The following is a 14,311-nucleotide window of genomic DNA, read 5'->3' as shown; positions in this document are numbered from 1 at the left end:
CGTGGCAAATCAACCACGACCCCTGTAACCAAGAGCATGCGTGGCTTCATTCAACCCTCATCACTCAGGGACAAGGGCACGATTTTGTTTTCTTTTCCTTATCTATTCAAGCTGCATCTGCAGGGGCGGGTGAGCCAGGCAGCGAGGAGGAAAGGAGGCCGTGCGGGGCGGGAGGACCTGACTCGTGTGCTCACTCCCCTCCCCTGTGGAGGGAGAAGGAGGAGGTGGGACAGCTGGACCGGGCTCAGCCAACCAGACAACGTCGGGAGGAGCATCTCAGTTGAAAGACGGTGCGGGGGGCCCCACTGGGAGCGGAGGTGGGCGGGCCGTCAGGACCTGCGTGTGGGCGGGGGTAAGAGGAGGAGCACTGGGAGGAGACTTGGTGATCTGTGTCCTTCAAGGGGATGCTTGGGAATATGGCCTCCAGTAGTTTTATTTGTAGTGACTTTTCCGAATGGATAATTATCTTCATAATTTCATGTTGATTCTTTTTTAATATTTATTTATTTATCTTTAGAAGGAAAGGAAAGAGAGAGGGAGAGAAATATCAGTGTATGGTTGCTTCTTGTGCATCCCCTCCTGGGAACTGGCCTGCAACCCAGGCATATGCCCTGATGGGGAATAGAACCTCGATCTCTTGGTTCACAGGCTCGCGCTCAATCCACTGAGCTACAGCAGCCAGGGTCATGTTGATTCTTAGTACCATAGAATTATTTTATTTTTATCAAATGATATTTTCATCATTTTATACCTTTTGTCATTTATTCTTTTTTAATTTTTTTAAATTTATTTTTTATTGATTATGCTGTTACAGTTGTTCTATTCCCCCCTTCATTCCCCTCCACCCTACCCCCCATCCCCACCATTACCCCCCCTTTAGTTTATGACCATGTGTCTCAAGTTCTTTAGATTCTATATTTCCCATACTATTCTTGTCCCCCCATCTGTTTTCTATCTCTTTTTTTCCCTCTACTGTCTATGCTACTTATTTTCTGTACCTTCTCCCCCCTTCTCCTTCTCCCACTCCCCTGTTGCTAACCCTCCTTGAGATCTTCATTTCTATGTTTCCACTCCTGATCTAGCTGTCCTCTTAGTTTGCTTTTGTTTTAGGTGTGGTTGTTAATAACTGTGAGTTTGTTGTCCTTTCACTGTTCATGTTTTTTTTTTAACTTCTTTTTTCTTAGATAAGTCCCTTTAACATTTTATATAATAAGGGCTTGGTGATGATGAACTCCTTGAATTTGATCTTATCTGAGAAGCACTTTATCTGTCCTTCCATTCTAAATGAAAGTTTTGCTGGATAGAGCAATCTTGGTTGTAGGTCTTTGGATTTCATGACTTGGAATACCTCTTTCCAGCCCCTTCTTGCCTGGAAGGTCTCTTTTGAGAAATCTGCTGACAGTCTGATGGGAACTCCATTGTAGGGGACTGTCCCCTTAGCTCTTGCTGCTTCTAGGATTCTCTCCTTCATTTTAATCTTGGCTAATGTAATGATGATGTGCCTTGGTGTGTTCCTTCTTGGGTCCAACTTCTTTGGGACTCTCTGAGCTTCCTGGATTTCCTGGAAGTCTATTTCCTTTGCCAGATTGGGGAAATTCTCCTTTATTATTTGTTCAAATAAGTTTTCCACTGGTGGCTGATCCTTTCCCCCTTCTGGTACCCCTATAATTCAGATGTTGGAGCCTTTAAAGATATGCTGGAGGTTCCTAAGATTCTCCTCATGTTTTGGAATTCTTGCTTCTTCACTCTTTTCTGTTTGGCCATTATTTGCTTTCTTCTGGTCCACTCCCTTGATTTGAGTCCCAGTTTCCTTTTCATTGCTATTGGTTTCCTGTGCAATTCCATTCATTTCAATTAGTTTCGCCTTCATATGTTTGTCTAATTTGTGGCTATAATCAACCAGATCTGCGAGCATCCTGATGACCAGTGTTTTAAACTGTGCGTCTGAGAGTTTTGCTATTTCTTCATCACTTAGATTTATAGGCTCTGGGGCTTTGAGATCTTCTTGAGCCATTTTTGGTCTGTTCATGCCCGTAGTATAAGGAGCAGAGCCTTGGACTCCCAGGTTGCTGGGTTGTGACACTGTATGTGGGGGCGTGGTCAGAGCAGGGAAATGGTGACCCCCTCTGCTGTTTTCCGCCGCTGGGAGAGGAGCAGAGCCTTAGATGGTTCACCAGGGCAGGGCCTCTCAGGTCGCTGGGTTATGACGCTGTATGTGGAGGCGGGGTTGGAGCGGGGGAAATGGCGGCGCCCTCTGCTGCCGCACGCCGCTGGGGGCTGCTAGGTCCCGTCTAACCGCCCACTCCCTCGCTGGTCTGTCTGCGCACGAATGCGCGACCACAGTCAAATCACGGCCCTGCTCCCTCGCTGGTTCCCCGAGGTCACTCGCTGGGTCGCTCACTAGGTCTACCCGTTGCAACCCTGCGCCTGGATTCCGTGCGCCTGAGTCAGTCTGACCAAGTTTTCCTGTGCAACCCTGCTCCGCCAGCTGCTGGTTTCGCCCCTCTTACCGGTCAGGCTGAAGAATTTGTTGTTATCAGACTTCCAAAAAGTTCAATTTTCTGTGTTCTGACTGTGTTTTCTGTTGCTAAGATTTAGTTGACTCTAAACTTGGTTGTGTGAGAAAGCAAGGCGTCTCCACCTATGCCTCCATCTTGGCGGAAGTCTCGAAAAAATTTCTTGATAGGTGTATTGCATCAAATGGAGAGTACTTTGAAGGTGACTGAAGTTCAAACATGTAAGAATTAATACATTATTTTTTAAACATAATTTCTGGGTTTTTTGTTCCCACTCATATATCCATCTTTAACACCTAGAAGTCAATTAGGCAAGAAAATTGCTAAATGCACCATGTTAACTGTCTTAGTTATCATAACAAGATTCTTTTTTAAAAAGTTTTTTCGAAGATTTTATTTAAAGATTCTATTTATATACTTTTTTTACAAAGGGGAAGGAAGAGAGGGAGAGAAACATCACTGTGTGGTTGCCTCTCATGCGCCCTCTACTGGGGACCTGGCCCACAACGCAGACATGTGTCCTGATTGGAAATTGAACCAGAGACCCTTTGGTTCACAGGCCAGCACTCAATCCACTGAGCCACACCAGCCAGGGCTCTTTCTCTCACCTCTAGACCTGCCTCAAGTGAATGTGTCCCCCTCTAAGAAGGGACCCCTGTAGCTCCCCAACCTGCTTGTCTGACAGGTGACAGATTTCTATCCAGGCAACGTTCAAGTCTGCTGGCTCCTGAATAGGGAAAAGGAGACAGCTGGGGTTCTGTCCACTAACAGGATCCATAATGGAGACTGGACCTTCCAGATCCTGGTGATGCTGGGAGTGACCCCCAGCAGGGAGACGTCTACACCTGCCTTTGGAACCTTGCAGGCTGCTGACCTATCGCCTGGGAGTGGAGTGACTTATCTCCCGATGACCCTCTGGGCTCCAGGTTCTGGATCCACTCACTGCCCTGCAGGGCTACACCACCCCATGTGTCCTCACCAACCCCCTAACTGTGGTCTAGGCTGGGAGCAGCAGAGTTCTGGTGATTCTAGGGTACACTTATCCCTGCCCTGGGGGACCCTAAAATATCTCTTCTTTTCAGAAAACCCCAGAAAAGCAACCACCTTCATGACTGGCCCTCACACTGGACCTGGCCTCTCCCTTCCATCTCCCTCCAGTCCCTTACGCTGGGACTTGATGCATTGACCTAAAACCAGCATTTGCCTCTTGTGGGTGTCATCAGTCTGAGACCCAGAACATTAAGTGTGTTCCACATCTGCTCCTCCCCCACAGTGGTTCCACGCTTGGCACTGCCCTCCCCTTTGTCTCCACGGTGCACTAGGCCAGGCTCCAGGCATCGGGCAGGGCCAGGGACTGCAGCAGGTGGGGGTGAGACTGCCCCTGGGTCGGTCCTTCCAGAGGCTCAGCCAGATTCTGCCTGGAGCAAGATGCTGATGGGAGTCGGGGGCTCCATGCTGAGGGGCTCATCGCCCTCGTGGAGAGCTTCATTCTCCATGTCAGAGGCCAGCAAGGGAAGAAACTTCTGGAAAGCGGTGAATATTGCCTTTCCACTGCCTCACTCAGTGATGAAGTTGAGACAGAAAAGCAAAATGACCGAGCAAATGAGGCCACAGCGACGAGATTCTGACCAGGCGATGACAGCTGTGGAGGGAAGAAGATGCCTAGACCGAGGCCTCGGCCCAGCGACTACCTGAGACCCGAGCAGGGACCCCACGCTGCAGGGTGTTCTGTTGAGCCTGCAGTCAGCGTGAGTCTACAGCTTGGGCCCTGCTTTCATTCCCAGTGGTGTGGGCATGGGATGCAAAGGTTTGTACAACTTTCCAAGATGCTGCTGCTCCTTACTCCCTCAATGACTAATTCCAACTTCTCTTTCACTCTCATTTCAAGACCAGAAGGACCTCAGCCAGTAGGTGGTCTTTCTGCTCCCTTCCTCCTTATGGGATGCGATGTGTTTCACTGCAGCATGCACCAGGAGCATGAATGAGTGCTCTGTGTTCAGGATGCACCACGGAAGCGCCCTGGGGAGCAGGAGAAACTCTCCGAGGCTGACTCTCTTGCTCAGGTTGAGCCAATGGTCCGTTTCCCTCTTCGGGTGGGTACAAGCAATGAGCTTTGCTGAGTCGTTCAAGGAAATGCCAGAAACTCTCTTCCATCGTTCATCAGACCAACGCTCAGCCTCTCTCTATAATTTGTTCTCTCCTGGGATTGAGAGGGAGAGGAAATGGAGCCTCTGAACTTGGGATGTCTTTGATTCTTCTTCACAGGCTGCTGACCTGACCACAAACATCACCCACAGCCTGGGAACAAGCATTCCTGATCCTTCTGCTGCCCGGCAACTTCCAAAATGGACATTATGGCAGAATTGTGCCCTCAACGTCCCTTTCTGAGTCTCTGCGTTTTAATTCACTGCTCTTCCTCTTCCTCAAGCTCTCCAGTCTACAGATGCCCTTTCCTGAGGAACAAAACCAGCTGAGTCCAACGTCACCGTCCTCCTCTCTTCCCAGCAGGAGGGACATGGTCATGTGGCCATGTTTATGCTTGAAGGGTTTGGTGACCAGTGAAGAGTCTAGGGACATCACTGTTATTTTAGCCAGGCCTGGAGAAGTAAACTCGATGGTGATCAATTCTCTTATTGCATAGGAGGGCAACTGGGAGAAGACCTCCTTAAGTTTGCTTTTTTTCATTGCGGGCTTTCTTTCATTGTGGATGCCCAAGTTCATATTGCACCCTTACCTGTGAGGAGGGGAACTGTCACTCCTGCAACTCCAGATGACCCCACACTGACCCTGAATTTGCCACTGAAATTCATGCAGGACAGAGAAGCATGTCTATCACTGAGAATGTGCTGAGATTGTTCCAAGTGTAACGATCATCAGTGATCAGAATGACACGTGACAGGCATGAGAGAGTCACTGGTCACACTCTTTGTGTTGCTGTTCACACCGGCTAAGGCTGCGGCCTCGCCCCTTGAGTCTGTGTCTGTTGGACCACCCGGAGCCCCTTCCCTTGTGCGTCCATCACAGGGGAGTCCGTCTCCAGGTCCCACAGGGTCAAAGGCACGTGCATCTCAGTCTGTCCACACAGGCCAGCTTAGAACACAGTTCATTAGGATTCTTGAGAATCATTTAAATTGATGTTCGAGACTGAGAGAGACGTCCTATTTCCTGTAGCCATTTAATGGCATGGCCGCCTCCGTCCAAACTCCATGCAGCAGGGGTCACAGAGCTACTGGTCCCTGCAGTGCCCACACATCACGGTCACCTGTCACTCGTAGCGGCAGGGCCTTGACCAAGCTTCAGGTTTCCTTTCTTCACTGACTTTCTTGCATGGGCTCCTGGGAAATCAGTCTAATGAGACATGTTTATACATTATGACTAGTTGTTTTTTTTGTTGTTGATTTTAAATATTATGAGGTTCCAGTTCCCATAAGGGACTATGTTGGGGTCTCCAAGGTCACCCAGGTCAGATGATTCACTGGGACTCACAGGTCCCATCACACAGTTGTACTCATGGCTCTGATTTATTAGAGCAAAAGGTTACAAGGCAAAATCTGCAAAGGGAAAAGGCATGTGGGGTGAAGCCCAGAGAACCGAGGTGAGCTCCCAAGGGTCTCTCTCCCGTTGGAGCCACAGGACACAATCAACTCCCCCAGCAGTGAGTTGTGGCCACACAGGAAGCACTGCCCCCAGAAAGCTGAGCAAAGAAAGACCCAGCTCTCAGGAGTTTCTTGGGGGCTGGTCACATGGGCGCCCTCTGCTGGGCACAGACCAGAATTGCAGACGCCCAGAATGGGTCACCATAAACCACAACGTTTGTACAGTTTAGGGACATTCTCACCAGCCCTGAGAAAGGTGGGAACCCTCTCCAAGTCCAAGTTCCTGGCTGCCAGCCAGGGGCCGACCTTGTAAGCAGGCCTCTCACAGTTCGGCAGTCGGACCATCCAGGTTCATGCTTGTCTGCACCTGCGCAAACCATCCATTTTTATCAAAGCAAGTCACACACTGATACAGAAAAGTCTTAAATCCCAGTTTTCTGGAAATATTGGTTATTACAGAAGGTAGAGCTTAATTCACATAATTAGTTTTCATTATTATTATTATTATTATTATTATTTGAAATTAGTACTACAAAAATTTTATGAGTCCTATTAGCATTTAAACCATTTTTGAAAAGTTGAAGTTACAAACCAAGGATGCAGGTGAAAGTATTCTGTTGTATGAAAGTTTTGGTTTTTGCTCCCTGCCATGACAAACTACACCTGCTTTCTATTCTGTGATGTTTGTTTCCAGTTGAGAACCAGTGCCCCAAATAAGAATGAGAAGCTGTAATTCAACACATTCACTGTCAATCATGTTGGTGAAAAGAGAGGGCGGTCACTCTGTGCCCGAGGAATTCCCGTCCCCGACCCTGACTGTGAACCAGCCCCCACTGTGGGCACTGAGATGAGAGAGGCTTCAGAGTTTGGGATTGTGAGGAGAAAGAAGTAAACACACCTGTCAGCAGAGGGCTGGGAAACCATGTTTATAATGTCTAATTGTTCATTTAACGTTATCGTGAGTAATACTTAAAAGGGACTTAGATTAAAAAGCGTTTTTAAGGTCCTGCACAGGGGCCAGTGAAAAACGTTTCCACATTTTCCCCGCTTCCCTCACTGGCCAGCACCATGGGAGGGCCTGTGTGGGTGCCTGGTCCAGAAACCCAAGGAGCAGCCCAAAGCGATGCCCCAGGGGAACGGGAAGGAGCTCTCCAAGTTGTCTCAGGAGCACACGGTGGAGGCCCCACGCTCCTCCAAGGAGCCTCGGGAGATCCAGGTGCTGAGGTGTCACCCCCACCTCTGGGGGGACAGCTCCTGTCACAGCCTGCAGCTGGTGGACAGTGGCACTCAGCCTGACATCACCTTCAAGCTGAGTCCGCCCACCACGCCCACAGTCACCCTGGAGCCTCCATCCTGCCTGAGCTCCCCCTTCAGCTGTGAGTATTAGGACCCAGTGGAGTTCAGCAAGAGCAGCCAGCAGGAGGTGGACTGTGAGGACCAGCAGGAGTATGAGGAGGGGGATGTGCAAAGCCAGCCACCAGCACGGGCTGGGCCTGATAGTTTGCTTCCACACAGACGGTGGAGAGGACCTGGGCATCAGCACTTGGGAGGTGAATCCTGGCAGCACTGCAGCCAAGAGCGAGATCAGAGAGGGAGATCGAATCACCTACATGCACAGTGGACGCCCAGAACCAGGAGGAGGCCGTGAGCTTGCAGAGCCAGGGGAAGAACACCAACATTTCCCTGCTGGTGGCCCGGTCTGAGAGCCAGCTGGCACAGCGATGGAAGGACAGTGACCAGATGACTTCCTGGATGACTTGGACTTAGAGAGTGAGGGGACCTGAGTGTTTGGAATTTGAAATCACCCCTGCCCAGCAGCTCAGAAATGAAGAGGAGCAAGTGGTCCCCCATGTGGGCTCAGGTTTGAGCCACAGGCAGGAGCTGGACAGTGGGGTGGGCGGGAGAATGAGAGCTCCCGCCCTGAGGAGAGCTCTGAGCACAACCTACTGGGAGACAAGCGACGAGCGCCACAAACTTGCCTGGGACCCTGCACGACTCTGGCCTGCAAGGGGACGCCCTGGACAGTGGGGGCTTCCACTTCAGCCTGGACTCCCTGCTGACTGAGGGGGCTGGGCCGGGGTGGGGAACACCCTGGCCTCACCTACAAAGAGTAGGAGCAATACTGGGAGCTGCTGGAGATCAAGTGCCGCCTGGAGAACCGCAACCAGTCCAAGCTGGGCCACCTCTCCCCACCACTATGGTGACTCTGGGGCAATAGCGCCAAAGACTCCACCACAGTGAGAGCCCAAGAGAGGGCCAGGAGAGGGCCAGGATATGGCCGTGCTGGAGGAGAGACCGAGGCACCTGGCATTCAAGTGCCTCAACCTCCTGCAGGTGCAGAAGATGCAGCAGCTGCGGGAACTGTGCATGAAGGTCTGGCTGCTGGAGGAGAGAATCTGTGAGCTGGGGGCCAGCGGGCCGCGAAGCACCCCACCCCCTACTCCCCCTTAGAATCTAGTGTGTGTCTGCGTGTGTACAGGTGTGTGTTCACCTGTCTTCCTGTGTGTACACAGGTTTCTGTTACCAGAGAGAAGCCCCTGAGGAGCAGGGGCACCCCTTCAGTGTGTACAGCACAAGCCCAGGCAGTGCAGGTGCACGCACCATGCACACCCCTCCAGGGCTCTCTCAGTGTGGGTTCTTGGGGAGGGGGAAGTTGACCTGAAAAGGAGGTGAACAGGACTGTGCTCAGCTCCAGAGAACGTCCAGCCTCAGAGCTGAGCAGACTGTCCCCTGGCTGAGACCCACCATGACCTGTAGACAGAGGCAACCCTGATTTGGTGGGTTTTCTCCCTTCCTGTGCTCGCCAATTGTTTTTCTGTTTTGTGCACCTGCCCTGGGGGCTGGCAGCTCCTTCAGGCAGCCGGACAAAGGTGACACCCCCCAGTGAGGGCTGGGAAGGAGGTGGGGGGGAGAGTAAGAGATGAAGGGTGGGGGTGGGAGGGAAGGGGAGGAAGGGCAAGGGTGGGAAGGAGGAGAAACAGCTCTCCTGCTGGCTGCTCGGGTGGGGACAAGGAGCCTCTGGCTTGGCTTCCAAGTCTCACCCTGGGAACCACCACCTCTGTGAGCAAGGGAGAGCCAAGACTGGGGGCTGAGGGGGCCGTGTCCACCCAAGAAGAAACAACGGAGCCCAGGGCAGGGCCCGACTCCGTGTGGAGTGTGGCTGCTCTTCTGAGGGCCGGACTCACACCTGACGGGTCCAGAAGCCAAGGCCGGTGAGTAAGAGCAAAAGGCCTGTGTGACCAGACCCAGGTGGAGCTGAGGGAGTGGCCTGGGCCCCAGTGAGAGGGGTGCCCGGCCAGCTGGGCTGACTGGGGAGGAGATGTCCTGCACCCCACTCTGCAGGTGTGGCTGGGCAGCCCTCAGGGGCTGGTGCACTTGGTGAGGGCTGCCTCAACCCCCGGGCCCCTGGGCCTCAGAGAGCCTCAGCCTGCAGTCAGACAGACTGCTCACCGCCCGCCACTGGCATCGCAACAACAAAGCTGCCTTTTTATGGTGTTTAAAATTTTTTTTTTTACTTTTATCTTGGGGCTTCTGAACATTTTGTTACAGAACAACAGGTCCAAGGGGGGGGACATGCAATCTTTGGCCCACCCAGGGATGCCAAAAAAACTGCTACAGAACAACAGGGGCCCCTCCCAAGGACGGTATACTGATACCTACTGGGCTCATCTGTCCGCTGCCAATTGGAAAGACATCTCTCAATGCCAGAGATTTGTGAAAAGGAAACAAAATGTTTATTTAATGCTATTCAGGCCTAATGCCTCCATTAGAATAGCAAAGTCCTTTAGGGTATACGCCTACACACACAGTGCTCCCTTCTCCCACTGTCCCAGCTCCAGGTACCATAAATCAGGAAAAGAGAACACGTCTGTGTTTCCAGGCCGCTGGTATCATCAGTGGTGTTGACCGTCCAGGCAGGATCTCTAGTTAATCCAAAGTACTGTGGTCCCCTCTCATGGTCCACTGGAAAGAGTTCTTTGTACCCATTTTTCCCGTCAAAGTCTCTCCTGCTTCCCAGGCCACGCAGCCAAATGGAGCACCCCAAGGCCGCATGGGCCTCTTCTACCAAAGCTGCAGGGGTTCGCACTCCACCAAAAGCATGTGTCTTTCTTCTTCACCTGGCTGCAGGGATCTCCATTCTGGCAAAGCTGCGTGGTTTTCCCTTTCACCTGGAAAAGAGGAGGTCTGCATTCTGCCAAAACCACGTGGCTCCCTCTTTCACCTGGCCAAGAGGGGACCCTTACTTTGCTGAAACCGCATGGCTCTCCCTACATGACTGCAGGGGTCCTCACTCCGCCCCAAACTGCGTGGCTCTCTTTTTCACCTGGCTGCAGGAGTCTGCACTCTGGCCAAAACCACATGGTTCTCCCTTTCATGGCTGCTGTGTCTAGGTTTAAATCTCCACACCCATCCTCCTTTGCAGCCCCATTTCCGACTCCTCCTACAATCAGTTACACCTGCCAGTATTTCTGTATTATTACAAGTTTACTGGGCTGCCATAGTGAGTCTGGGCAAGTGTGGCCCCATGGCATAGAGCCAATCAACTCCAAGCTCTCATGCAGGGTCACGGCTCTGGCCTGGCTCCTTCCGTCTGCAGGGGCATCTGCAGCGGCCATGAGCCAGGCAGTGAGCAGGACGGGAGGCAGCATGTGAAGGGGGGAGCTTTTCTCCCCAAGGGAACGGCTCGGTTCCTTCTGAAAGGTCAGGATAGATGAGCTCGTTTTGTGTAAGTACCGGTTTTCTGTGTGAGCAATTCACATGTCAAGTCCGGTGGAGACAGTTAAGTTTTGTGGCTGCCTGTGTGTTTTATCTTTATTGGTTCATGATTAGGCTTTTTATACATTCAGTAATTTAAGATGATTGTGGTCATTTTTCCGATGCTCGAATTGTCCCACATGAGAACCCCGTCACGCTGGCTGCTCTTTTCTTCTGACAGGACTCTGTCAGCCTTTGAAACTTCCTTGTTTTCTAAAACACGCCTTGTCTGCCCCAACCCAGACCTGAGGCCAGTCCGTCTCCAGGAAGCTCTGTCTCCGTCACGGACACTGGGGTTTGGAAGCCACAGTCAGGGCGCTGGGGACGCTCATTGCTGCCGAGGTGTCACTGGCGCTGGTCTCTCTGTTTGCTGGGGCAGAGTTTATAGACAGAAAGTAAATTATTAGTTAGAATGGACGTTTGTTATCCTTCAGCTTCTTCATTCTTCCTTTTGTACATCGAAGATCTTCATCCCTAATTACATCAGTAATTACTGATTTGCTCTGTCATCTAATATACGTAACATAGTTTAAAATAATACACAGTATTGCCATTAACAATGACTATTAAAACTACTAATGATGTTTGACATTTTTTTGTATTTTTGTCCTTAAAATATATTCTACTAAAATATACAGTATTGCTTTCTAATTGCTTTAATATTTTAACTAATTGCTTTAACTAACATTTTCTCTGTGTGTTTCACTTGCTTCTGTTTGTTTTAAATTTTACAAGTTTTTGTTTGGTATTTATAAAAATTGTACAGCATTTATGCATTTCAAAAGTCGATATTGCTCAGCTGGTCGGAATGTCATGCTGATGCACCAGAGTTGCCGGTTCAATCCCCAGTCAGGGCACAGACAAGAGTCAGCCAATGAATGCATCAGTAAGTGGAACATCAAACTGAGGTTTCTCTCTCTCTCCCTTTCTCTCTCTCAAATCAGCAAACAAAACTTTTTAAAAACTCAGTGCTCACTGTTGCTTCAAACCCACTCCATCTAATTTATCCTCCTTTCCCCTCATTTTCATCAGTTTCTGGTTGGTCGATCCAGTGTGGCTTTTCGAAAATGTCTGTTTCCCTCTTTCCTACCCCAAAGGTAGCATGTATTTGACACTGTTCTTTGCATCTTGCATTTTCCACTACATCATGACATCCTTCCACATGGTTTCAAAGTGACATCCCTCCTGAGTGGGATTGAGTGGGCTCGCCTGTGTAGTAATAAGCTCTGTTGCATACATCTGCTGGCACCTACCAGCTATGTCTATAATCTAGTATATAAGGGGGTTGGGACCTCCCACTGGGTGCCATGCTGGGGGACAGGTGACACGCAGAGACACACAGGGGGACAAGCCCCATGCACGGATCTCCCACCCTTAAACGAAGGCACATCAAGCCTCCCCTAGGACTGCCAGGACATCCAGTAGCCTGCCCGGCCTTGACAGGCTGCAAGACGCCTGTGATGGCCGCGATGCTGGCCAGCCCCTCCTGCTGGTCAAAGTGAGTGAAGTCACCAAACTCAGGCAGGTGCCACCCAGCCTCCCTCGTCTTCAGCTCCACAGAGACCAGCTGCTCCCCTTGAACTCATGGGTGAGCTGCCTGAGGCCCTGTAGGACTGTGGAAGGCTGGCCCACAGGGATGCATGTGGTCAGGTGAATTAGGGGAGTTCAGGTCAGGGAGAGAGAAGAAATGTATGCGTCTCATCCATGACATGTGCTATGCTCAGTCTCTGAGCCTGAGACCCGCCTGGGTTCTCAGGGGACGAGCCCTGTTCAACCTGAGCTGGTCCTTGGAGACTGGCAGGGCTGCTGGGGTGGAAGGGAGAGGATGAAGAGAAACCGACACGTGCCCGACACTCTGGCCGCACGGAGACACGGGTGCAGCCCGGCCCCCAGGGTGGGAGGAGCAGAGGCTGCCTAGCATCGTGCTCGGGGTCCCCGAGGTGAGATCCTGGCCGTGACCCGCTGCTCTAACTGCGCTATCAGGTCCCGTGTGTGTGATGAGGGTGCGTGGGTGTGCGGCGAGGGGGTGAGTGAGGGCAGGGGCCCAGGTGGGCTTCGGGCACAGAGATGCCGCCTGGACGGGTGTGAGGGGAAAAGGCGGCGGTGGCAGGGGTACGATTTGTGATGCGGAAACCAAAGGCGAGGACAAGGCAGCCCAAGGGACGGCTGAGAGCACTGGGAAAGGGGTCAGCAATTCAAGGTTCGTGTCCGACTCTCACGACTCAGAGCGTCGTGATCAAACCAGTCTCTTCCTGTAACTTAGGTCAGTTTCCTGGAAGTTACCGGTTAAATTTTAATTAGTAAGATTCCTTTTTTCTGTTACTTTTTCCTTTACTATGTTGCAACTTCTGCTTAATGTTATTTTATTTTTAAAAATTCAATGTTATTTTTGTACTACTTTCAAGTGTACAGCACAGCACTTAGACAGTCGTACACTTTCAAAGTGCCCCCTCTGGTATTTCAAGCATCCACCTGGCACTGTACAGAGTTATAACGAATTGTCCACTGTATTCCCTGTGCTGTACGCTACACCCCCAGCACTGTTTTGTAACTACCGTGTTACTTCTTAATCCCTTCACCTTTTTCACCAGCCCCCGACTCTCCTCCGCTCTGGCAACCACCAGCCTCTGCTTAGCCTCTGTGTTTGCGAACATCCCCACAGCTTTCTGGGAGGTTGTTTGTCCAGGGGTCACTGAGGCACGGCCGTGTGCCCGGCACGATGCCGAGGAAACACAGACCAACCAGCCTTGGACCCCACACACACGGGGCTCACGTCTGGGGCAGAATGAAGACAGGTAAACAGGTGACCAGTGACGTGGTGGTACATACTGCAGTAGAGCTGGACTTGCAGTCAGGAAGTGGTGGAGAAATCAGAGTGCTGGGGCAGAAGGATGGAGGTCTGGGAGGAACTGGGGAGGCACCTGAACCTGAACAAGTCTGAGCCAGACCCTGGCTGTCTGGACTGAGCTGCACCTGTCCTTTAGGCTCAGAAGGGACATGAGAGGTGAGAGGGACTGGGCATCTCCTGGGAAGGGAAGTTGCCCATGAACCACAGAGGGAGAGGAACGATTCATCCTCTGTACTGTCTCTCACATGACACCCTAAATCTCCTCACCCAGGGGCCCTCAGCACTGACCTTTGATGACCCCAGCTTCCCGGGAGCTTAGGAGGGTCATCAAGGTGTGGAGTCCCAGTGGTCCCACTGAGGACCACCGCCCTCTGGTGCTTTAACCAACCAAGTCTCTGTGGGTGTGGGGGTAAAGGAACAAGGCAGAGGTAAAGAAGAAGAAAACAGACTCTAGAATGGGGGGAACCCTGCTGTATTCAGCCAATCAGAGACGTCCTCTGTGTTAATGTGGCTGTTGCCGGGCAAACAGGTGAAGAGCCTGGGTGAGGAGACCAAAGAATTCACCGGGTCCTTGTGCACCAGGGAGGCCCGGTCCA

The 14,311-nt window shown here is 51.4% G+C and overlaps 1 pseudogene; it reads left to right on the top strand.

Moving 5' to 3' along the window:
* Window positions 1–4,310: 4,310 nt before the first annotated feature.
* LOC128627873 (PDZ domain-containing protein 4-like) lies at window positions 4,311–8,563 on the top strand (annotated as a pseudogene).
* Window positions 8,564–14,311: the final 5,748 nt, after the last annotated feature.

This window comes from Artibeus jamaicensis, unplaced genomic scaffold (genome assembly GCF_021234435.1).
Source record: "Artibeus jamaicensis isolate MK-2021 breed Jamaican fruit bat unplaced genomic scaffold, CSHL_Jam_final contig_480, whole genome shotgun sequence".
Classification (NCBI taxonomy): domain Eukaryota; kingdom Metazoa; phylum Chordata; class Mammalia; order Chiroptera; family Phyllostomidae; genus Artibeus; species Artibeus jamaicensis.
This window is presented reverse-complemented; position numbering and strand designations above follow the sequence as displayed.